General features: G+C 43.1%; 1 pseudogene; it reads right to left on the bottom strand.

The window, feature by feature from the left end:
- The window catches only part of LOC125368171, a 36,190-nt pseudogene extending 11,823 nt beyond the window's left edge, over nt 1–24,367 (bottom strand).
- Nucleotides 24,368–24,763: the final 396 nt, after the last annotated feature.

Raw genomic sequence — 24,763 nt, 5'->3', positions numbered from 1 at the left:
TAGCCTTGAGCAGGAAGAAGCCAGGGACAGTGCTCAGTCCTCTTGTTTTCTTTGCCTGGAGTTCATTTTGATCCATATATTATTTTGTATGATTGGAGGCGCGTGGCGTTGTTCCTTTCTATTCCTCTCCTGCAATCACATTGGATCCTTGTGAGCAGTGGCCGTGTAACAAATGCTTCCCCAAAACACAGACTTCATGGTGACAGCCTCTGGACCTTGCTGCATGCTGCCCTAAAGGGTGACGCCTGTCATGAGATTTAATCCTAGACAGTTTTTCGCATTTGGGCTATTTGGTAAGATTTGGAGTGCACGTTGTGGGTTCTTCAACAATTACATTCGTGTAGACCTTGCACATCCTTAGAAACCCTCAGGAAAAGCCGGGAGAAAAAGCACTCTGACGTCACAGTCCCCTCCGCCCCTCTGAGCTCTGTTCTTATTCTGTGCTAGATCAGGTACGAGGGTCCACATTATCCACTTGAATCCCTCTTTTATGAAACAAAGCATGAGATATGCTTCTCTTGGAAAATGGGAGACAGGGAGGTGAGCTTTCCTCTTTCTTGCTCCTCCTCCTATCTATGGGAACACCCACACCGCAACTGTTAAAATGCAGTCACATAAATAAATAAATGCAAGTCCTAACAAACAACTAATCGCTCTTCCTCCGAACCAGGTTTTCCGGTGTGATCTGAGACCATCAACCTGGTTCTTCCCTTTACACTGATGATATCACTATTGCGTGGATAAAGAAATACATGTAGGTTAAAAAAGAGGAGCTTTTAACAACAGTATTTCAAGTGGTGTACAAAGATGGCGTTGAGTTCTCCTCAGTGAAACTGAAAGTGACCTTCCTCCTCAGAACTGACTGGAAACAGAAGCCCAATCCCCAGTGCCAGTAGTGAAAGGGCAGTGATCACTGAACCCCACAACCCAAGCCCAGAATAAGAGCGTGGACCTGGGGCAGGTCCAGGCTGCTCAGGTGCCCAGAGGGAATGATAGACAAGATGGGAACATTTCAGCTCTGGTTTACCTCTTCTGAACCCAAACCCCAGTACAGTCATGGGACTCCATGATTAGGCTTGAATTCATTTAGCAGTAATGCACCAATGAACATGACGTGGCTTTTCTCAAAGCATCATGGCTACATGGGTGTAAATGTAAGGCAGAGAGAGCATGTGGAAGAATATAGGAAAATGTTATACTGTTTCTGTCATTTCCAGTGTCTCCAAAATTATTCCAGCAACCTTTCATTTAAGGAATTATTAAACAGTATCCCTGTTTATTCTCTGCCTCCAGGATCATGCTATGTGTTGGGCATTTTTTGTAAACATTCATTTTATAGTTTGAATAACTTCATTGAAAATAATAGATTGAAAGTACAAATACTCTTGATTCTCACTTAAAAAGAGATTCCTAAAAAATGTCAATTTTGAGACATCTTTCCTCACACATTATCTCATTTTAATTTTTCTTAATATCTTATTTTTGTTGTTGTGAACGGCAAGTCTAATTTGCTGGAAGTTTTAAGTTACAAACCTAAGGAAGTCCTGTGGTGGGAAGCATGACAGTTAAGTCAACGGAAATTCCACGTTAGTTCCTGTTTTCAAGCAGCTTCTCCTGTAAACTCAAAGCCGGCTCTAAGTCACCGAACACATGCCTATTCAAGTCGGATTACACTTAGTACAGAGATGGGACGACTTGAGTCCTGACCCAGGGAGCAGAAGGCTAAAGAAGTAAACACCGTCAGGGTCCAACCCAGGGCCACGTGGACCCAGGAACGTTGCAAAGAGGCCTGTGACTCCTTGTGAGAAGGTAGGCCTTGCATGTCTGCAGATGAACCGTCATCTCAGAAACATGCAAAGTGACAGGAAAAGGGTGCCATCGAATAGCTGAAATTGTCTTCTACCTTTTGACCTGGTCTTTGTTGTTGTTGTCACTCACTGTCCCACTCCCTAGGATACAGAGGCCTACTGGAGGCAATTGAAGACCCCCGTGGTGGCCTTCAGGGACCCCCACGTGTACATTCACTGTTGCCCGTTCATTGCCCTTGCTTCTTCCAGCCAGCCACTGGACCCAATGCCCAGGCCCAGGCCTGAGGAAGCCATCGTCCCTCCCTTGTGACAAGGAGATGGGCAGGACTGCAGCTGCCACGGTCTGGGATGCATGAGGCACTGAATCTGGACTGGAGGGGACGTCTGCTCCTGGCAGGCAGCCTGCCACCAGCCACCGAGGTGCCTTATCTGAGACACCCAGGGTGCAGAATCCCAACTGCCATGCTCTGTGTGAACTTCACTGTCTCACCCAACACTCACCATGAAGCTCATGCTCCAAATAAAACAATTAAGCATTCCAGTACATCCATTAAAGAGATTTGAGCTCACTGGAGGGTGGGCCAGTGACTGAGAATCTGTCACAGACCCACGAAACTGGGCCTGATCCCAGCTGCTTAAAAACCATATATATAAAGACTCAAAATCCTTCATTTCAATTCCTCCATTCTCCAAGAGCACATGTGTTAACTACTGAAGCTGAAATATTTGCAAATGACAGGGGGGAAAACAGGAAAAATATCAGCACAAATATCTGTTTGAGGAAGAAGGCGCTCACTATGAATTAATGAGCTTGGAAACGTTTACAGAAAAGTTCGACAAAAGAATAGAGAGTTGGGGGTGTCATACCCGTGACAGCAGCCAGGCACTCCACTGAGGTTTCACCTTATGAACCAACTCAAGTGCATGGCAAAGCAGATGCCCAATATTATATCTTGCGTTTAAGGATGAAGAAAACTGAGACTTGAACAGTTTCAGCCATCTCTCCAAAGTCCTCAACTGGGTAAGTCTCTGTAACTTCCTAACTGCATTTTGTAAAGGAGGCTGTAATTGTAACTTTATCTGTGATATTGTATCTCACGCACATAGAAATTCAGAGCCAATTTGGCACACTGACTGTTCCTCCTTTATTTCCCCTGAAATATTTATAATAATAAGGAAAAAGTGAGCAAGGTCAGCGTTCACATCTGCTGAGTCCTTGCGGCCTAACACAACCTGCAAACTATTTTGTACATAAGAATAACACTAGATGCACATCCACAGTGGTCCTTGTTTTCTCTCCTAGAAAACTGACCCTGGAAAAGATCACAGGAAGTACTCCTCTATATCAATGACTGTGTCAGAACCGTGCATTCCCCCCGAGTTCACCCATTCCTAGACCAGGCTTCATAGCAGTAGACTGCCAGACAGACACTCCAGAATACAAGCCTTTATGGATGCCAAGGATATTATCAGTGATAGCCGTCCTTGATCCTGGGAAATGGAGTGTGTAATAATGTTTTATTGATTCACTCCATGGACCAAGAGCATACCTCATTACTCTCTAATATAAATGAGCCTCTTGTGTCTTCTAAACAAGTGTTGCATCTGTTTTCAAGAGTCTCCCTTCAAATATGGTCACAAGCAGGATGATGCTGTGTCTAATCCTCTCTCTGTTCTTCATTTTGGCTCATATGCCGTCAGGTAAATGAGAGTGGATGGGGCTCTGATGGGGTCAGGTCATAGTGCCCATGGTTCTTCTATTCATCACCCTGAAATTAGCAGTACTGGTCAGCCAGACAGTGTTTCTGAGAATTCCTCAGACCTGGAGTGACATTTTCTAAGAGACAACAATTGTATATGGTATTTTTTTTCTTTCCTTTTGTTTGTAACTTGTTCTTACAAATTGCCAAGAGAGCTGACCTTGAGAAACAGAATTAAGACTGAGTCTTTGTCATATGCAGCCTCTAATATTGTTCGTATGCCATTTTCTTGCATTGGTATTCTTTCCTAAAATCTGCTGTGCTCTAACTTTTAGGATGTGAAGCCTGCCTTGAGTATTCCCAGTCATTTCCAGGAGGTGAGTTCCATTGGCTAAATGTATTTTCTTCTTGGGAACTCTGCCCACGGTATGTATGTCTCATGAGCCAAAGAAGAAAAGCAGTAATGGAAACAAAAATGGACTGAAACAAAGCCCACTAACAGCCGTCTTCTCTTCCCCTCGCTGGCGGAAGCATATTTGGAACTTTCCATTTACATAGAAATATCTTTGTCGTGGGAACATAATCCTGGCCATCGGGACTGGACTCCATTGGCTTTCCTCATTCCATTTCCCCATTCGCTTACAGCCCAGAGCTTCAGGCTACCTGTGTGCCAGCTAATCAGAGTGGCCGCAGGACATGCAAGCATATCTGATTCTTACAGCCTCAATCTGATGAGGCCCATCAGGGCTGCTTGCCTATGATTCAGACAGAATCCTCTGAAGGCATGAAAATAGTTCAAGGAACTCATTATTACAGAAAAATGATTCATAATGAGTAGCTACAGCCTACCTCCCCCCCTTCGCACCCTGCTTTTGTGCCAGTCTTGGAGTTTAAACTCTGGGCCTGGGTGCTGTCCCTGGGCTCCTTTATTTGTTCAAGGATAGCACCCTACCACTGGAGACACAGCTCCACTTCTGGCTCTTTCTGTGATTAATTGAAGATAAGAGTTTCACCTACTTTCTTCCCCTGGTTGGTCCTCTGAACTCAGCCTGCCTAGTAGCTGGGATTACAGGCGTCGGCCACCCTGGCCCAATATAGCCACAAACGTTACTTTGTAGAGATCTCTTTTACAGGAGGAGAGCACTTGGTAGACAGAATGGAAGCAAATATTCTTGGGTAACTGCAAATCTTCTTGGTAATATTACAAATACTCCTAATAAATTTCCATCATTGTTCCAGGTACTCTTGTATCTGTAATGTGCACCTTGTCATTTAACCTTCAACAGACCCTTATTGGTAGGTGTTTTTATAACCTGAATGTCATAGGCCACTTATTTTGACTAGTAAACAAATTTTAAATGTAGAAGAGTATTAGAGAATGTCCTTGGGACAAATAAGCAAGTTGTGACAAACGATTTACTGAGAATGTGCGTATTACTAGGTCCAAACAGGAATTGAGTCTAAAATTGTTAATGATGTTGCAAGAATCTTCTCAAGGTTACCTGATAAACCTCTTATTTTTGTCTAGCAAGCATTCCATCATGTCTAGTAGGTATTTTAGTAGTCCTGTAGCTTGTCTAACTGACACATAGACTTTTGGCCTATGCAAGAATGAAATAGCAGAAATTGTGACTCTTGCTTATAATTCTAACCAAATGCATAGTGCAAAGACAAGGCAATATTTTTTTAAAAAGACAACTCTGGACTACTATGATATTTCTATGCATGTATATACCTTGTTACATCAAATTCAACCCTACTATTATTTTCTCCCCTCACCACCCTCTTAAAACAATGTAATAATTTAATGGGTTTCGTTATTCTAGTTTCATACATGTGCATGAATTACTTTGTACAATCAACATAAGCTAATCCCAAACAGAGAAGAAAAGTCTAGATTGGTTCTTGAACCTACTTGCACATCCAAGCTCTCTCCATTGTTTTGGACTTCCACACGTTCCGCCTCCCCAACAGACTGCCCGCAAAGGTACCTTAGCTGCTGCTTCTTGGCTCAGGTGAGTTCGTTGTCTGAGAGACTTGAAGACTCAGTCGGGGTAAATGCAGGTAGTTGCGCATGGAGGACGAGACAGTGGCTGGAAATTGCAAGTTGAACATTTTCTGTGGCCGATGGAGGAGGCTGTCCCTCTTCTGGCTCAAGAGCTGGGGGTGGACAGATCCCCAAGGCAGAACAAGAGAAGACACGAGATCTGCTTCCCAGATCACACGTGGAGTTTCTGGATCGACCTCATTTCATTCTCTGCTTGTGTTTGTTTCTTTGTCTACTTTTGGTTTTATGATGATCCCTTCAAAAATCAAGACATGAATAAATACCTACTGGCAATTCAGTCAGGGACTGATGTATATTTGCAGAGCGTTTTATAATTTATTCTTTTGTAATACTTTTCTCGTATGTCTCAAGGTTGTCTATGAGGGTAGGTATTATTATCTCCCTTTCTATTGAAAGACATTGAGACCGAGGAGGTTGCTATGTACTTAGAACTATAGTGAGAACCAAAGAATGATGTGCACACTACTGTCATTTTCTCTGTATCTATCCGCATGTACCAATTTTTATAGATTGGAGATAGAGACACCAGTGGCATCACCTCTATGTCACTGGAGTTAAAATGATACAGGACGCAGAAAATTCCTTTAATCCACTTGACTTCTCTTACAGTAATATAAGGCCAATTAATGATTCAACTATTCATAGTATGTCTGATGAACAACCCCATGCACTCAGCTAATGTCTGTGACACTGATTTTACATTTCTCCTCTTTCTTTTCAAGAAAATGGCTGGGTAGCAATTTAAAATACTTGTCACTGAATGTAAACAAATGATTGTGTTTCATTTGAAGGAATATTTTGTCACTTCTCAAAATAAAGGTCAACATGGTCAGTCAGAGAACTCAAACTTGATCTCTCAGTTTTAACATTGTTTATCTTTTATGTGTCCCAATTTCTTTGTTTTGTGGGGTTTTTTTAGGGGGGAGGGGGTCATGGGGCTTGAACTCTGGGCCTGGGTACTGTCCCTAAGCTCTTTAGTTCAAGGCTCGTGCTCTACCACTTGAACCACAGTGCCACTTCTGTTTTGTTTTGTTTTTTTCCCTTGTGGTTAATTGGAGAAAAGAGTCTCACAGACATTCCTTCCCCGGCTGGCTTTGAACTGTTATCCTCAGATCTCAGCTAGAATGATAGGTGTCAGCCACCAGTGCCCAGCCCAATTCATCTCTTGCCATTTCACTTTGGAAAGCAATTGTTTCTCAGGTAGGATTGTATCTTAATTTGTTTTGGGATGTAATACAAAAAGCATAAACTGGGCTGGGGATATGGCCTAGTGGCAAGAGTGCTTTCCTTGTATACATGAGGCCCTGGGTTCAATTCCCCAGCACCATATATACAGAAAATGGCCAGAAGTGGCGCTGTGGCTGAAGTGGAAGAGTGCTAGCCTTGAGCAAAAAGAAGCCAGGGACAGTGCTCAGGCCCTGAGTCCAAGCCCCAGGACTGGCCAAAAACAAAACAAAACAAAAAAAAACAAACATAAACTACCATTTTATTTATCCTCGTTTTGTATACAGGGAAGTCAACAGTCAAGGCACCCGCAGATCTGGTGTCTATTGGAGATTTCACCATGCATCATGAAGACACTGTCCTGTTTCTTGTGTCCTGACATAGTAGTCTTGTTATTTCACTTTCTCCTAGTAATTGGCCAAGCTTCTCGAGATCAGGATGGCAGTCAATAAAATGTCTGATGGTAAAGTGGTTAAACAGGAGAAAAGGGCTGGGGATATGGCCTAGTGGCGAGAGAGCTTGCCTCGTATACATGAGGCCCTGGGTTCAATTCCCCAGCACCACATATACAGAAAATGGCAAGAAGTGGCGCTGTGGCTCAAGTGGCAGAGTGCTAGGCTTGAGCAAAAAGGAAGCCAGTGACAGTGCTCAGGCCCTGAGTCCAAGGTCCAGGACTGGCCAAAAAAAAAAACAGGAGAAAGGACAGACTCAGGGTATGTCCACCGGGTGTCCCACCATCGCCCGCAGGAGTCAACTCCCACCAGAACTGCCACATACAAGCACATCTCCTCCCTTCTTACCATTCCAGCCATGACTGTCGATAGGGATTCCTCAAGGCTCTCGATTTTCATCTTCAGTTTTTCATCGGCTGTTTAGGTTATTTTTGTGGAACTAATGTGGGAACTCTTCACTCCTGGTCTCTGATTCAACTTTTAAGTTGAGTCTATTATCAGACCTATTTATAGGCAATCAACTGCTTTTCAAGACATATCTAAAATGTAACTCTCATCCAACCTAGATGATTCCTTTCATCTATGTACCTGAGAGAAGTGAGTACCTGATCTTAGGAGTTTATAGCTCTGAACTTGCCTGCTTGTGGATGTTTGTCCTGCCCAGGTCTCCACAGCAAGGATAAAGCTGATAGCTGAGGAGCATCGTGAAGCTGAGATATCTTCTACTCATTCTAACTATTACACTCCTTTTTTTTTTTTTTCTTGTTAAAGATTCTATTACAGGAATCTCCTGTGTGTGTCTCAGAGTCATTCAAACATGAAGGTCATGGATGTGTTGTGGTACTGTCTGACCTCCTGCCACATCTAGAGTCAGAGGTTTACAGATGCAGCAGTTCCTCCTGTGGATGTTCATCTCATCACACACTTGCCCTCCCTGACTTTCTCTTTCTTCCCTCTTCTCTTTCTATGTCTTTCCCATCTAATGCCCTCTTCTTTCCTAGAAGCTCCCAAAGATACTCAGTTTTATACACACACACACACACACACACACACACGCACCAGAGAATATATACTAATTCCTCATTACTTAAAAATTCATCTGCGGGGCTGGGGATATGGCCTAGTAGCAAGAGTGCTTGCCTCGTATACATGAGGCCCTGGGTTCAATTCCCCAGTACCACATATACAGAAAATGGCCAGAAGTGGTGCTGTGGTTCAAGTGGCAGAGTGCTAGCCTTGAGCAAAAAGAAGCCAGGGACAGTGCTCAGGCCCTAAGTCCAAGCCCCAGGACTGGAAAAAAAAAAAACAAAATAAAAACAAAGAAACCTCCAATTAGATGCTTCAAATATAGGAAAACCTTGGCTTATAATGTGATCTAAAAAATATCTTAGCCTTGCACCAACTTTGAACACATTATGATTTTACTTCAGTGACAGAATTGTTTGTGAGTTTTTTTTCTTTCTTTTTTTTTTTTTTCCCCTGGGGCTTGGACTCAGGGCCTGAGCACTGTCCCTGGCTTCTTTTTGCTGAAGGCTAGCACTCTGCCATTTGAGCCACAGCGCCCCTTCTGTCCATTTTCTGTATATGTGTTGCTGGGGAATTGAACCCAGGGCCTCATGTATACGAGGCAAGCACTCTTGCCACTATGCCATATCCCCAGCCCCTGTTTGTTAGTTTTTAGAGACAGCTTTCAACATTAAATCAAGTAACAGCTCCTTTTGCAAAGCAGAAATAAATGGGAAAAAATTATGGGAGGCAAATTGCTTGTCTCTATGGAATTCAGTATTTATTTGAGAAAATTCATCTTTATGTTTTGCAATATTTAAGTAATTTTGCTAGGCACTAGTTAACAAATACCAAATAACACTCTAAGCTATGTGTAAAATCTGGAGGTAGAAAGAAAAGGGCCATATGGGAGCAATGGTTCTTGAAACAGATTTGAAGAAAAATATGGGAGAAATCTAGGCAGAGACATAGAATAGTGTATTCCAGGTTGGAAGGCAGCATTCTTTTCTGCCTTGCACTCTCATAAATGCTATTTATTTAACCTCTTCCCAGCTAGCCCACACACTATTCCTTGGAGCACGGAAAATAGTGACCTCTCAGTGAATATTACAAAGCAAAGCAGGCTTTCCAGCTTGGCTGATTTCAAGCAGTCAACGTGTCTCTATAAGAAAGCAGGAACTGTACCACGTCACCGGCTTTGTCATCTCCTCATGGGTATCTGGAGCTATGAGAATCTCCTTCTTCATTGTTACTGGCCTTCTTCTTGTGCAGTTCTTTCCAGGTAAGACAGATGTCCTTAGAGAGATAAGAATGGAAATCCATCTAGAATCTGTATTTCAAGAATGTTTAAAAAAAATCATAACTGGGGGCTGGGAATATGGCCTAGTGGCAAGAGTGCTTGCCTCATATACATGAGGCCCTGGGTTCGATTCCTCAGCACCACATATACAGAAAATGGCCAGAAGCGGCACTTTGGCTCAAGTGGCAGAGTGCTAGCCTTGAGCAAAAAAAAAAAAAAAAAAAAATAGAAGCCAGTGACAGTGGTCAGGCCCTGAGTCCAAGCCCCAGGATTGGCAAAAAAAAAAAAAAAAAAAAAAAAAATGCAGACACAAAAATAAAATTCAGTTTTATTTTTTCTAAGTCTTTGCATTTCTTTATGAATGGGGCAATATCATTCTTACAGATACAGGCAAAGAATTCCATTTGTGTAGATGTAACACATTTGGTTGATCCATTCATGTCCTGAGGGGTATCTGGGTTGGTTCCATATTTTAGCAATGACAAATTGTGCTGCAACAAACATAGCATTGCTGGAAGCTTTTGTGTGGCCTTGTCTGTGATCCTTTGGGTAGATGCCCAAAAGTGTGGCTGGTGGGTCATAGGGGAGCTCTATGTTTAGCCTTTTAAGGAACCTCTACAATGCTATCCAGCGTGGATGAACAAGTTGAGACTCACACCAACAGTGTAGTTGGCTTCCCATGTGGCCATATCCCCTCCAGCATCTGTTGTTATTAGTGTTCTTGAAAATGGCCATTCTTACTGAGGAGAGGTGGAATCTCAATGTTGGTTTGATTTGCATTTCTTTTATGGCCAGTATTTTTGAGGATTTCTTTGTGGCCCTCTTGGCCATTCTCATTTCCTCTTCAGAGAAGTCTCTCTTGAAGTCTGTAGCCCATTTTTTAAGAGGGGAGTCATTTCTTTGATGATTTCTTTTGGAAGAACTTAATTTTTTTCAGTTCTATGTATATTTTAGATATGAGGCCCTTGTCTGTTGTATGGTCAGTGAAGATTTTCTCTCTTGCAAACTATGTTCTTTGCTGTGCAGAAGCTCTGCATTTTCATGCAATCCTATTTGTCCAAACTTTCTTTGATTTGTTGTGTTTCTGGGCCCATTGTGCCAAGGACCCCAAGTGCTTCTCCTATTCTTTCCTGCAATTCTGTCAGGGTATTTGCTTTTACCTTGAGGTCTTTTGTGAAGAAATTTTAACCTCTTACTAGGTTACTGTGGTACTGTTAATAACTTCCTCTGCAATATCCAGGAAACACTTTTAATTATTGGCTGGTTACTGATTGTTTGGATGATTGTTTTAGTGTTGGCATTTGAAACAAGATTCTGATACTTGGTAGGTCCATATCCTAACACTGAATATGCTTGGTCCTATAATTTAATTTTAGTAATTAGTATAATGCATATACAGCAAAATAATCTGAACCTAAAGTAGCAAATATTCTTTATGAAGAACTGCCCCGGTCCGCGGGGTTTCATCAACAGGAGCCCGAGGGGGAATTGACCTGAATGAGAGACAAACCAGACACAAGGAGGGAGACCAAGACAGGATTCTGATCAAGGTCTCAAACTTTATTTTTGCACGGCAGCTTATATATTAATCAGCAAAGGGTAACTCACATAGACAGGGTCATTAGGTTGCTAGGTTACAGAACCATGGGATGGTCTTTCTCAGGACAGGGACTGAGGTAAGTTTACAAGGTTGTTAATTAAAACTCGACAAGATGTTAGGCTTAACAGGCAAGGTTGTAAAAGCATCAAACATTCTTATCAGCTAAGACTTACAGTGTCTTCTTGTTAGAGCATGACAAACAGTGCCAGATTTTCTTACCAGTTAAGTTTTATAGTTTCTTTATGTTACATCCTGACAGCCATTTTGGCTCCCGGCAAAGAACAAGAATTTTTCATTGTTTTCCAATTAACTTATAATACTGGAAAAAAATGATGCTTCCTCTCAGTAACAATTTTATATATTCAAGGCCTCATTCTGATATCCATTTAAAAACTAGCTCATAGACTAGTTTGTAATAGATACTGATTTAGCAAATGGAAAATTCTTGCTTGAAATAACTGACATCAAGTATTACTTCATGGCTGGGGATATGGCCTAGTGGCAAGAGAGCTTGCCTCGTATACATGAGGCCCTGGGTTCGATTCCCCAGCACCACATATTCAGAAAACGGCCAGAAGTGGCACTGTGGCTCAAGTGGCAGAGTGCTAGCCTTGAGCAAAAAGAAGCCAGGGACAGTGCTCAGGCCGAATCCAAGCCCCAGGACTGGCCAAAAAAAAAAAAAAAAATTACTTCATGTTGGAAACTGAACAGCCAAGTTTGCCCTTCTACTTTTATGTACCTCAAATCCTGTATGCATACAAAATGACCTCTTTCTTGTAATTATATTTGTCTGTGAGCAGTAATTAGCTTTAAACTTGAATCTTGACAAAGTTATTTTGTTACAAAGCATTCAATATGTTCCAAAAATAATATGAATACCCAATATACACAAGGTACATTATACTTATGGCATATTTGTAGCCCACTTGGTTCTATTTATTAATAAACTACTTACCAATTGTAAAATAAAATAAAATAAAATTCAATCTTTGCCTCTAATTGTTTCAAGTTAATTATCCTATTTTTTTTTTTTTGCTGGTGAGAAAATAATGGATTCTAAGAGAAAACACATTCAGTAAGTTTTAAAGGTATGAATATGTAAAATGATGCAACAATACTCTAATGCAGCATAAATTTCATACAAGATACAAAGCATAAATAAAAGCCACAGAAATGGGAGTTTTTTTCAACCTAAGAGTTCCAGAAAGTTGTCCTGAGGAGTGGTATTCACAGTGACCTTTTGAAAGCAAGGACCAAGCACTAAAGGACAACCAGAGATGGGTGTCTGAGTGCTTGAAGCCCTCGCTTAAAACATCAGGGACTAAATATCTGTATGTAGTCTCTTTCCACAGATGGTAGACACTGGCTTAAGGTAAGAGGAAGACATTTGGAGCTGCCTTCTCCACCCGTTCCTTACTGCCGGGAACCAAAACAGCTGTCGGGATGTAACTTAAAGAAACTACAAATCTTAACTGATAAGGACATTTGGGTCTGGCTGTCATGTTGTAACATAAAGAAACTCTAAAACTTAACTGATAAGAACACTTGAGGGCTGGGGATATAGCCTAGTGGCAAGAGTGCCTGCCTCGGATACACGAGGCCCTAGGTTCGATTCCCCAGCACCACATATACAGAAAACGGCCAGAAGGGGCGCTGTGGCTCAAGTGGCAGAGTGCTAGCCTTGAGCGGGAAGAAGCCAGGGACAGTGCTCAGGCCCTGAGTCCAAGGCCCACGACTGGCCAAAAAAAAAAAAGAACACTTGATGCTTTTACAACTTTGCCTGTTAAGCCTAACATCTGGTCTAGCTTTAATTAACAACCTTGTGAACTTACCCAGTCCCTGTCCTGAGAAGGAGCATCCCACGGTTCTGTAACCTAGCAACCTAATGACCCTGTCTATGTGAGTTACCCTTTGCTGATTAATATATAAGCTGCCATGCAAAAATAAAGTTTGAGACCTTGATCAGAATCCTGTCTTGGTCTCCCTCCTTGCGTCAGGTTTGTCTCTCATTCAGGTCAATTCCCCCTTGGGCTCCTGTTGATGAAACCCCGCGGGCCGGGGCACCTTACAGGACTACAGATTATGTGTAGTAGATGTTGAATCACATGCTTTCTTCAAAACTGAGCAACTTGTCTTTGATAAGAACCCAGTACTAACTACCACTGGACCACTCGTTATGGTCGCCACTGCCCTGATGATCTGAGAGGCTCAGAGCTGGGAAAACATCTGATGATCGACAACAGGGCAAACCACCTGGGTTGGAATCTGAATTCTGTTCCTCACAAGCTGAACTTTGTGCTGCAATTTCCTCTCTAAATGGGAATGATAATATAACCGTGGTGAAGACTAACAGAGCTGTTGATTAGAATAAAGAGGGAAAGTAACGTGATATGGTAAGAAAACTGAAGTACAGAAGGGACTGAAAAGTAAGAGTCAAAAAAAAAAGTGAGTTGCATGTGCTGTGTGAGGAACTCCTCACCAAGCCCTGCTGGGGCACAGTCTGATGTCGGCCCTGGGGCCACGCATGGCTGTTTGGTAGGGTGCTTGACAGGCTGGCTCAGAAGATGTAGGACATGACTTTTCAGACAGGATTGGGAAGACTAGCATGAAGTTATTTTTGCTCTGTATATAAAACTCCAGGAACATAGGGAAAAGTGCATGATCTATCATTTCTCGGCCTGTAACATAAATTGCACAGAATTACCTTTTTCTCTATATCAGACACTAAATTTGGAATTCTTTTTGTCCATCGTGGGGCTTGATCTCTGGGCCTGGGTGATGTCCCCGAGCTCTTTAGCTCAAGGCTATTGCTCTACCAATTGAGCCACAGACCCTCTTCACACTTTTTTCTGAGTAGTTTATTGGAGGTAAGAGTCTCACAGACTTTCTTCTTCGGATGGCTTTGAACCATGATCTTTAGATCTCAGCCTCCTGAGTAGCTAGGATTACAGGTGTGAGCCACTGGCACCCAGCTTGGAAATATTTTTTGGTCAGATTGTCTATTCAAGTTAGAAAGTATGCAGCCAGCATAATTGCAAGAATTATTCTATTAGTGTAACATAATCATAATTATACCTGTTTGCATATAAAATGCATGTTTGATATTTTGGGAATGAAAGTTATTAATTTTTCCTAATTAACTAGTAAAGATATTGTATTTATTTTACTGGAGGTTGGAGCTCAGACCGATGTATTCAAGGAATACATACATTCCTGATCTTTTGATGCCTACATGGGAGGAATTCTGATGGGAGACTGGTGATACAGCTTTGCTTCCCTTTCTAGTAACTCATAACCAACTGCTTCCTCCATGAAGCCAGGGAAGGCATTTAGAGAAGACTGTGCTGTTTGAAAATGGATGGGCGCTGTAAGGCAGAATACCTTCGAAGTCAGGATTGGGGGCTGCAGATCTGAGCTGACACCCTTCTGCTGTAAGAAAAGAGTGTACTTCAAGAACTAGGCACTTGGGGCTGGGGATATGGCCTAGTGGCAAGAGTGCATGCCTCATATACATGAGGCCCTGAGTTCGATTCCCCAGCACCACATATACAGAAAATGGCCAGAAGTGGTGCTGTGGCTCAAGTGACAGAGTGCTAGCCTTGAGCAAAAAAAAAGAAGCCAGGGACAGTGCTCAGGCCCTGAGTCCAAGGCCCTGGACTGCCCTCCCCCCCCCAAAAAAAAGAACTAGGCACTTGCTGCAATAGGGAAACAGAAGATGCTCCACAATGCTGGTGACGCCCTGGAGCAAAGCTCTCTGGACCTTCTCTTACACCTCAGAAATTTGAGCTGCTTAATGTTATGTTGATCCAGATTTTAATGTTAGATGGAAATACCCTTCCTCAGCCATCAGCTTCTCCCGGGTGGAAATAGTGATCGGATTTGTCTTTCTGTCGCATCTCTCAAGCACATACCTGTTCATTACTTTATTGATTGATAACCTGAGAAAAATAGATGAAAAGGAAGAGGACAGAAGAGTTAGATGGGTATTTGGGCACTGAGTTCTACAGCTGTAGCCCTGGCTTTAAACAGAGGTTTGCTTTCAAACTTTTCTGCCAAGATTCTGGTGTCTGTGAAAGGAAGCAGTTGACCTTCATAACTAACGGACTCTCTGCTAGACACTAAGTTGTACTGCTCCAAAAGTAACCCTGCCCTGTCAACCAATCGCTCTTTCTCCCTCACTATCACAGCTAGGAAATACTTAGAATATCTTCCATGTCCAGTATGATCTATAATGTCAAGTTTCACCAAGAAAGAAAGCCTATCAAATCTCAAGTTGGTTACATAATGAGTAACATGATGTTTCCACTCTGATCACTTGCAGTAAATATATATCAATTCATGGCTTCCTCAAGCAGCAGTGCGCCCGAAAGTCATAGAGTTCAACCTCCTCACCACAGGTAATCTGATGTAAAATGTCAGGCAGGTACTGTGTTAGTTATCCACATATTCCGCCTTCAAGGTTTTAGGCTTACGTTCTCAGCACATGTCTAAACATAGTGTTCTGGAAGCAGATAGAATGGAGGACAGTCCTGCAGATGGAACTGTTAGGAGCAAAGGTGAATATCTGCATGAGGAAATTGCTTCAACTTGAGAAGAAACAGACACCTACAAAACCACTGTCATAGTGCAATGATTCTTGCCTTATCGGGGCCATACCAAATTGGAACTTGTTCTTTGCCCTGACTTGCCCAGCCTTGGAGTCCCTGTTTCCAAACACAGCACAGTGTTTTCCCCAGACCATTGTCATCACAAGAGACCTGCTTCTCCTGCAAGGGCAGGGGTTCTCAGCTCTGGTGCAAGGAACTCCTTTCCCGCCCTGCTTGGTTAAACTTGCTTTCCGTAGACTCCTAAAGAAACCTGAAGAAAACCCATTTCAGGAATTTAACAATCTATGTGATGTTTTGAAATTTTTTTAAATAGCTCTTCAAAGATTACATTAGCACTGGTCTGACTTTATGGCAATAAACTGTGTCTTCTTTTCCTGTGCGCTGAAGTCAGAGCCTAGGCTCAGCCCTTTAGCTTTGTCACTCAGGGCTGAGACAGGGCTCCACTTCTGGCTTGTTGCCAGGGAATTGGAGACAGGGCAGGAGCAATGTACTGTCCACCCATGGGAAATTCCAGAGGGCTCCATCTGCATGCAGGGACCCAGGCAGCCATGTTTTCTGTGATGACTTGGCATGTGACTTTTACACATAGAGAAATGTGCACACACTTACAGTGTAATTTTATTAGCCCTTTGCATTGGGTGCCCTGAACCATCTCTGCCTCCCTGGATTACAATCAGCCTGGCCAGGGAGTGCCAGTCAACATGATGGTGTCATGCCACAGAATTCCACTGGGCAGAGGAGAGAAGCTGAGGAATTTTAAGGGATTAGATTGAGAGATTGTAACACTATTAATGATGCTTTAAGGAAACCGGTAGCCATTTTCTCCATTACTTATTCTACAACACCTTTTATGGCTCCAAATTGACAGCAGAAATGTAGAATTAGTGCCACCTACCGTCAAGAGAGTAGAAGTAATTCTAGTTTCAAAAGAGAACCAGACAATGCGTCCATGTAAATAAACCCAGAGGGCTGCAGAGAGGCTTAGATATCCAGAAACTATGTGTTATCTATGTACACTCTGAGACTTCCTTTAGAGTGTTTTTGTGGTTTTTTTTTTTTCGAAACCTTGCGACTACTTTAAAAGTGGAATGCAGTTTGGAGCAGAACTAAGTGTTCTGGACCTGCAATGGAATACACAACTAAAAACTTAGATGTTGTCTTTTTTTTTTTTTTTTTTTCTTTTTTGCCAGTCTTAGGGCTTGAACTCCGGGCCTCAGCACTGTCCCTGGCTTCTTTTCCTCAAGGCTAGCCCTCTACCACTTGAGCCACAGCAACCCTTCTGGCTTTTTCTATATATGTGGTGCTGAGGAACCGAACACAGGGCTTCATGTATACGAGGCAAGCGCTCGACCACTAGGCCATATTCCCAGTCCAGATATTGTCTTTTGCAGAAAAAATTAGTCAACATTTTTATGGTATCCAAATAGGTGATGACAAAAAGGCCCAGGGATGGGACTGGGAATATGGCCTAGTGGCAAGAATGCCTGCCTCATATACATGAGGCCCTGGGTTCAATTCCCCAGCACCACATATACAGAAAACGGCCAGAAGTGGCACTGTGGCTCAAGTGCCAGAGTGCTAGCCTTGAGCAAAAAGACCCCAGGGACAGTGCTCAGGCCCTGAGACCAAGCCACAGGACTGGCCAAAAAAAAAAAAAAAAAAAAAAAAAAAAAAAAAGGCCCAGTGATCCAAATTTAAGCATTGGGTAAAGAGTAAAAAGAAAAAATCCTGGGCTGGGAATATGGCCTAGTGGCAAGAGCACTTGCCTCGTATACATGAAGCCCTGGGTTCGATTCCCTAGCACCACATATACAGAAAACGGCCAGAAGTGGTGTTGTGGCTCAAGTGGCAGAGTGCTAGCCTTGAGCAAAAAGGAAGCCAGGGAGAGTGCTCAGGCCCTGAGTTCAAGGCCCAGGACTAGCCACACAAAAAAAAGACAAAATCCTCCCCAGTAGTCAACAAAATTCTTTAAAAACCAGAGTTCTGTGCCAGGGACAGGAAGATGACAACTTAGAATACTAGTTTCCACGTGGGATGGGTCTATTCCCTATGGACTAATAAGAGGACAGGCCTTCTTCAAGATTTGGCCCTTGAGTGAACTTTAAATTTCCATTTGGATAGGGGTGCTTGAACTCTGGGCCTGGCCACTGTCCCTGGCTCTTCAACTCAATGCTAATGCTCTACCACTTGAGCTACAGTGCCCCTTCTGGTTTTCTTGTGGCTAACTGGAGATAAGAGTCTCAGGGACATTCCTACCTGGGCTGGCTTTGAACTTCGATCTTCAGATCTCAGCCTCCTGAGTAGGTAGGATGACAGGTGTGAGCCAGTGGTGTACAGCTGATTTTTAGATTTCTACATGATAGCCCAAATGCCTGCAGATTTTCTGATGCTTAGCAAATTCTTTTTTCTTTTGGTTCATAACAAGGCTTGAACTGAGGGCTTTGGCACTGTCCCTTGAGCTCTTTTGCTCCCAGGCTCTTGCTCTACCAATGTGAACCACCGCCAAATTTGGAGGCTTTCAGTGATTTAATGGAGATAAGATTCTCATGGATTGTCCTTCCTGGGATGTCTTTGAACCTCTACCCTCATATCTCAGCCTCTTAAGCTAGGATTATGGGCTAGGAATGTGGCTTGGCAGTAGAGTGCTTGCCTAGCATGCACAAAGCCCTGGGCTCTATCCCTCAGCACCACATAAACAGAAAAAGCCAGAAGTGGCTCTGTGGCTCAAAAGGTAGAGTGCTAGCCTTGAGCACAAGGAAGTTTAGGGACAGTGCTTAGGCCCTGAGTCCAAGCACCAGGACTAGGCAAATAAACTAGGATTACAAGAGTGAGTCACTGGCACCCAACTCAAAATTTATCCCTTTCATGTGATTGTTGTCTCCAACTCAAGTGAATTTATTATACTGCAGCTGAAACCAGGGACTTCTAATAGAGTACCTGTAATTCAGAAGAACGTTTATTTATTATTTACTTATTTTTTGCCAGTCCGGGGCCTTGGACTCAGGGTGTGAGCACTGTCCCTGGCATCTTTCTGCTCAAGGCTAGCACTCTACCTCTTGAGTCACAGAGCCACTTCTGGCCTTGTTCTGTATATGTGGTGCTGGGGAATGGAACACAGGGCTTCAAATATAGGAGGCAAGCACTCTTGCCACTAGGCCATATTCCCAGCCCCTCAGAAGAACATTTAAAGAAGACCCAGACAAAGTCAGCTTCTGGGAAAGGTACTTGGTTACATTCAGTCAACTTTTGTAAATTTAGGGGTCCTGTTGATCTGCCCACAGGGAGCATGGATTGTTCTGTCGCAGTCTAGTGCACAACCCAGTGAAGTGGCAGCTTGCTGAGTGAGTCTGAGGAGTACTTGAACACGAATCCCCATCACCTCCTGAGTGTCAGACTTTTGGAAAATATGAGCATTAGCTACGAATGGATAGCCCAACCGCCACTCCAAACTCACTAACTCCTCCAATGCCACATTGAGAGATTGCTGGCCACTCCTCCCGAGACATCCCCACCTCATCCCCTTGATCTCTTCGCTTCTCTACCACCAGACACTATGTGTTCATCAGCAAGGCACCTACTGCTTATTGCTTTCCTCCTGTTGTAAACCTTTTTTACCTTGGTGTTGATGTCCATCACTGTAATAAAAATTCAGGACACAGACAGTTTAAGCGACAAAGGTTTTATTTTGATTCATTATTTCAAAGGATTCTGTTCTCAGTTCCTGAGGCCCATGCACTGGACACAACATGACCACAGTGGGAAAATGGAGCAGAGAATTACCACACTTCCTAGCAGGCAGGAAGGAGGCTGAGGGAGACACTGAAAATATCAGAGAAGAGAAGGGGGAGATCGGAGGAGGAGGAGGATGGGAGGGAGGAGGGAGAGCAGAAGAGATTCCTGGGAGAGCCTTCAAGGACATAGCCCAAATGACCTGTTTCCTCCACCCAGAAGTCTACAAGTGTTCCACAACAGCCCAGTCCACAGGGGACAAAGTTTTAAAAGCAGAAGAATACTGGGAATATTACACTATCAAAACACAAAAACAGGAATATATTCTATTAAGCAAGTCAAAAACAAAGTCGATACGCAGGCACTTGTGAAAAGTTTATGAAAATGCTCGGTATCTTGCCCTTTGGTCATTTATTTCTAATTTTAAAAATATCTGCACATCTTACAGCAAACTATAATGCTATTTAATATACTTTCAAAACACCATATGTTACTTGTTAAGATATGCTCATCAGTAACCTTAATATAGGTAATTTGAGAAGTTATATAGAGAAGGGTTATGCCAAGTCGCGAGAAGAACACCAAGAAGACCACCGAGAGCCATATGTTCCAAAATGCAAAAGGAAGGCAAGGCTTTATTCAGGTGAGCTGCAACTCAGGCCTCGTCCTACCCACAGACACAGCAGAGGTTAGGAGGAAGACCCTACCTGCGATTTTACAGAGCTTATAAAGGCAAAAAATAAAAAAGTTACAGCAATCAAGTGTTCAAGCAAGCAAGATTAGGACACACGCACAAATCTGATTGGCTCAGGGCTCGAGGCATTCTGGGGTCGGTTAGAGTTCTTGACCGGCTGGACCCTAATAAGCTTGTCCTGGGTTTGCTCATAGTTTAAACAGACAACAAAATAGGGGCTGCCTGAAAATGGGGTTTGCTTTAACCCTTGAGAAGCACACTTTTTCAGCATTATTGAAAATATGACACCAGTGACCACTTACATAAAATCAGTAAACTCTTTCATTAAGGAGCTTCTCATTTTGTTTCTTTTCTTCTGTTGATTCGTTGGGCTTGAGTTCAGGGTCTGTTTGTGTGTTGGGCCTGAGCTTCTTTACTCAAAGCTAGCACTCTATCCCTTGAGCCATCATTTCCACAGCTGACTTTGGGGCAGTCAGTAAGAGTCTCATAGACTTCCTGCCTGGGCTGGCTTCAAAAAATAATCTTCTGTTCTCAGCCTCCTGACAAGCTGGGAATACATATCTGAGACACTCCGGCCAGGCACTTTTGATGTAAATGACATATTTGCATATATTTTATGTAAGTTATCTGAGGGCTATCACGATGATTTGACTTAGAGGAGCTCCCACCATTACTCTGCCCAAAGGAGATGTTTAAGTACAAACATCAGGAGTATTCTGAGGGCCTGACCAACAGACACGGTAACACCCAAATACTGAGGAGGACTGAGGAGCCCCAAATGCCTTAGGCTGCATACCCAGGCACTCACCTTTGACATAGTAATGCCATTCCTAGACACTTGGGAAGGAGACAAAACCCTGTGCTGTGTTTCTCAGCACACTTGGGGATTTCTGCTGACATGAACAAGTTGGAAATTATCTCAGTGGAAAGGATACTGAAGGAAGGGATGGCCCAAAGTATGGGCTCAATATCTTCTCACCTATCAAGGAGTTCAGATCCAATGTTCTGGTTTAAACTTCATGATCAAAAGTAGAATAAAATAAATGTCAGATCTTCTCAAACTAGTCTCTCAATTATTTGAAATCTGTATTCCTAATTCTATCTGCAAATTAGGTTCTGTCTGGTTGACCTTTAGTTTGGATTGCATGTCATCCAAATCTACATGTGGTGATTCCTCTTATTAATTTTATGCAATCTCACTATATATATTCATACATACCTATATATTGTTTAAAGATACTTTGACATCCAGTAAATCAGAAATGACTCCACTTTCTTTTTAAGATCAAGCTTCCTCAGTGAATCTTACTGTTGAAAAATACATCGTTATTGACTCAGAGATTTTCATCACTCATGACACTAAAAATCATATACAATAGGGAACATTGCATTTACCAAAAACTTGGCTGTTAAACAAAAAAGTTATCAACTATAAAAGTCAATCATTCATTTAGATGGAATACTTAAGAGTTTTCAGAAGTTGTGACTAGAGAGTGTTTTGCATGCCCTAACTAGAGCTTAGATGAATATTTGTTCACAAAATTAAAGACAAATGAGGTATGTCAAGTGACGTGCTCTCCTATTACTTACAAATCCATTGTATCCCAGTGCTGGTGGCTCATACCTGTAATCCTAGCGACTGAGGAGGCTGATTATCTAAGGATCAAAATTGAAAGCCAGCCGGGCCCGGTAAGGTCTCAAGTTAACCTAGTAAGCCGGAATTGAGGTTGTGGCTCAAATTGATAGAGTGCTAGCCTAGAGAAAAAAAGAGTTAAAGGATAGTTGACAGCACTCACACCAAGTTCAAGCCAGAAGACCAACAAAGAACCAAAACACAAGATTTCTCCATTAAGTGTGGATTAGGAGTTTCCTTCCCGCTAAGGCCCTTAGGGTATTTGAAACTAACATTGTAAGTACAGACTCCTACATTCACTAGAATCCAAGCAGATTACACACATACATCTTTAAATGTGGTTGTGCATAGGGACTGACTAGCCAAACTGAGTTTGGGTCACTAGTTGGCTTTTCTGGTTCTCGTTCATCATATTTAAATTTACACTAAAAGTTGAGTCATAGTCATAGTTCTTATGTGCATAATATAAGAGCAAGATATAGTACCCCACACAGCTATATTCTTTTCTTTTTATATTCCCACATGACATTGAAGGGCTGAGTATAGACAGAAGGATTTCTCACATGAAAAATGTTCTCATGGATTTTCATCAGTGTGCATCATTTGAGTCTGTATACGAGGAGTAGATCAGTTCACAGCTTTCCCCCAAGTGACACCCACGGTTTCTCTCCGCCATTTGTTCTTTGAGGGAGCCAACCCTCCATGATGACTGAAGGCTTTCCCAAAGCTGTGATGTTTATAGTCTTTCTCACTCGCGGATAGTCAGGCCTAAAGCCTCTCACAAAGATGGTGTCTGTCTGTGGTTTCTGTCCAGTATATGTCCTCTGGTGTTGTCTTAGATGAGTTGATTGACTGAAGACTTGCCCATACCGAGGAGACTCCTGAGTTCTCCCGCCGGGAGGATTGCTCTTACTTTGTAAGGTTACAGGGTGTACCAAACCCTTCCACACACAGGTTGCATTTGTGTGATTGCTCTCATTTCTCGTCAAGGCAAGGTTTAAATGAGATACTGAATGATTTCCTTCGCTGATGACATGCATAATTTTTTTCTCTAGTATGTACTTTCATATGGGGAAAAAGACTGGAGGCTAAACAGAAAACTACCCACAGAAGTGACACTCATAGGGCTTCTCTCCAGTGTGTGTTCCCTCTTGTGCAACACGTTAAGATGGCGTAATGAAGACTTCCCCACAGAAGTGACTCTCTAATAGGGCTTCTTTGCAGTGTGTATTCTCTCATGTGTGGCACGACAAGATTAAACAGTGAAGGCTTTCCCACAGAAGTGACACTAATAGGGTTTCTCTCCAGGGTGTATTCTCTCATGTTTGCCAAGTTGAGATGATGTAGTGAAGGCTTGCCCACAGAAGTGACACTCATAGGGTTTCTCTCCAGTGTGTATTCTCTCATGTGTGGCACGATGAGATGAATCACTGAAGGCTTTCCCACAGGTGCCACAGGGTTTCTCTCCAGTGTGTATTTTCTCATGTGTGGCACGAGACCATCGCTGACTGAAGGCTTTCCCACAGAAGTGACACTCATAGGGTTTCTCTCCGGTGTGTGTTCGCTCATGTGCGGCACGATAAGATGGAAAAAAGAAGGTTTTCCCACAGAAGTGACACTAATAGGGCTTCTTCCCAGTGTGTATTCTCTCGTGTGTGGCACGTTGAGATGGCTGATTGAAGGCTTTCCCACAGGTGCGACATTCATAGGGCTTCTTTCCAGTGTGTATTCTCTCATGTTTGGCACGAGAAGATTGCACAGTAAAGGCTTTCCCACAGATGCGACATTCATAGGGCTTCTCTCCAGTGTGTGTTCTCTCGTGTGTGGCACGTTGAGATGGCTGAGTGAAGGCTTTCCCACAGGTGCGACATTCATAGGGTTTCTTTCCAGTGTGTATTCTCTCATGTTTGGCACGAGAAGATTGCACAGTAAAGGCTTTCCCACAGATGCGACATTCATAGGGCTTCTCTCCAGTGTGTGTTCTCTCATGTGTGGCAAGGTGAGATGGCTGAAAGAAGGCTTTCCCACAGGTAAGACATTCATAGGGCTTCTCTCCAGTATGTATTCTCTCATGTGAGGCACGAGAAGATGGCTGAGTGAAGGCTTTCCCACAGGTGTGACATTCATAGGGCTTCTCTCCAGTGTGTGTTCTCTCGTGTGTGGCACGTTGAGATGAGTAAGTGAAGGCTTCTCCACAGGTGCGACATTCATAGGGCTTCTCTCCAGTGTGTATTCTCTCATGTGAGCAACGAGAAGATGCATCAGTGAAGGCTTTCCCACAGGTGCGACATTTATAAGGCTTCTCTCCAGTGTGTGTTCTCTCGTGTGCGGTACGTTGAGATAAGTAAGTGAAGGCTTCTCCACAGGTACGACATTCATAGGGTTTCTCTCCAGTGTGTATTCTCTCATGTGAGGCACGAGAAGATGACTGAGTGAAGGCTTTCCCACAGGTGCTACATTCATACGGTTTCTCTCCAGTGTGCGCGACACTATGTTTCTTAACATACCAGGGCCATTTGAAGGCTTTCCCACAGATGAGACACTCATGCCGTTTCTTTTCAGTGTGTTTCCTGTTTCGTGTGTTAAGGTCACTGGGCCTTTGGGAGGCTTCCCCACTGGGAGGGCATGCATGTGCTTTCTCTCTGGCGTGTGCTCCTTCCTGACTTCCAGAATGACACGGCTGAGTGACCGCTTCCCACACACAGAGGGGACCTTCATCTGCCCCTCCTCCAGTGGGCATGTCCGCCTGCTGCTGGAAGTGACTTGGCTGAATAGAGGGGACAGTACACAGGTGGCTGTCATCAACTTCCTGGTTAGTGTCTCCTCCATCCTGGCAACTGAGCTCCCTGGGTTTACTGACTACATGCCCCAGGTCATTATCCTCACACGCTTTGTCTCCATTGTGTGCAGTCGTATGGTGACTGAACTTTGAAGGAACAAAGG

This window comes from Perognathus longimembris, chromosome 20, assembly GCF_023159225.1.
Source record: "Perognathus longimembris pacificus isolate PPM17 chromosome 20, ASM2315922v1, whole genome shotgun sequence".
Lineage (NCBI taxonomy): Eukaryota > Metazoa > Chordata > Mammalia > Rodentia > Heteromyidae > Perognathus > Perognathus longimembris.
The sequence above is the reverse complement of the archived record's forward strand: the minus strand, read 5'-3'. Positions and strand labels throughout refer to the sequence as shown.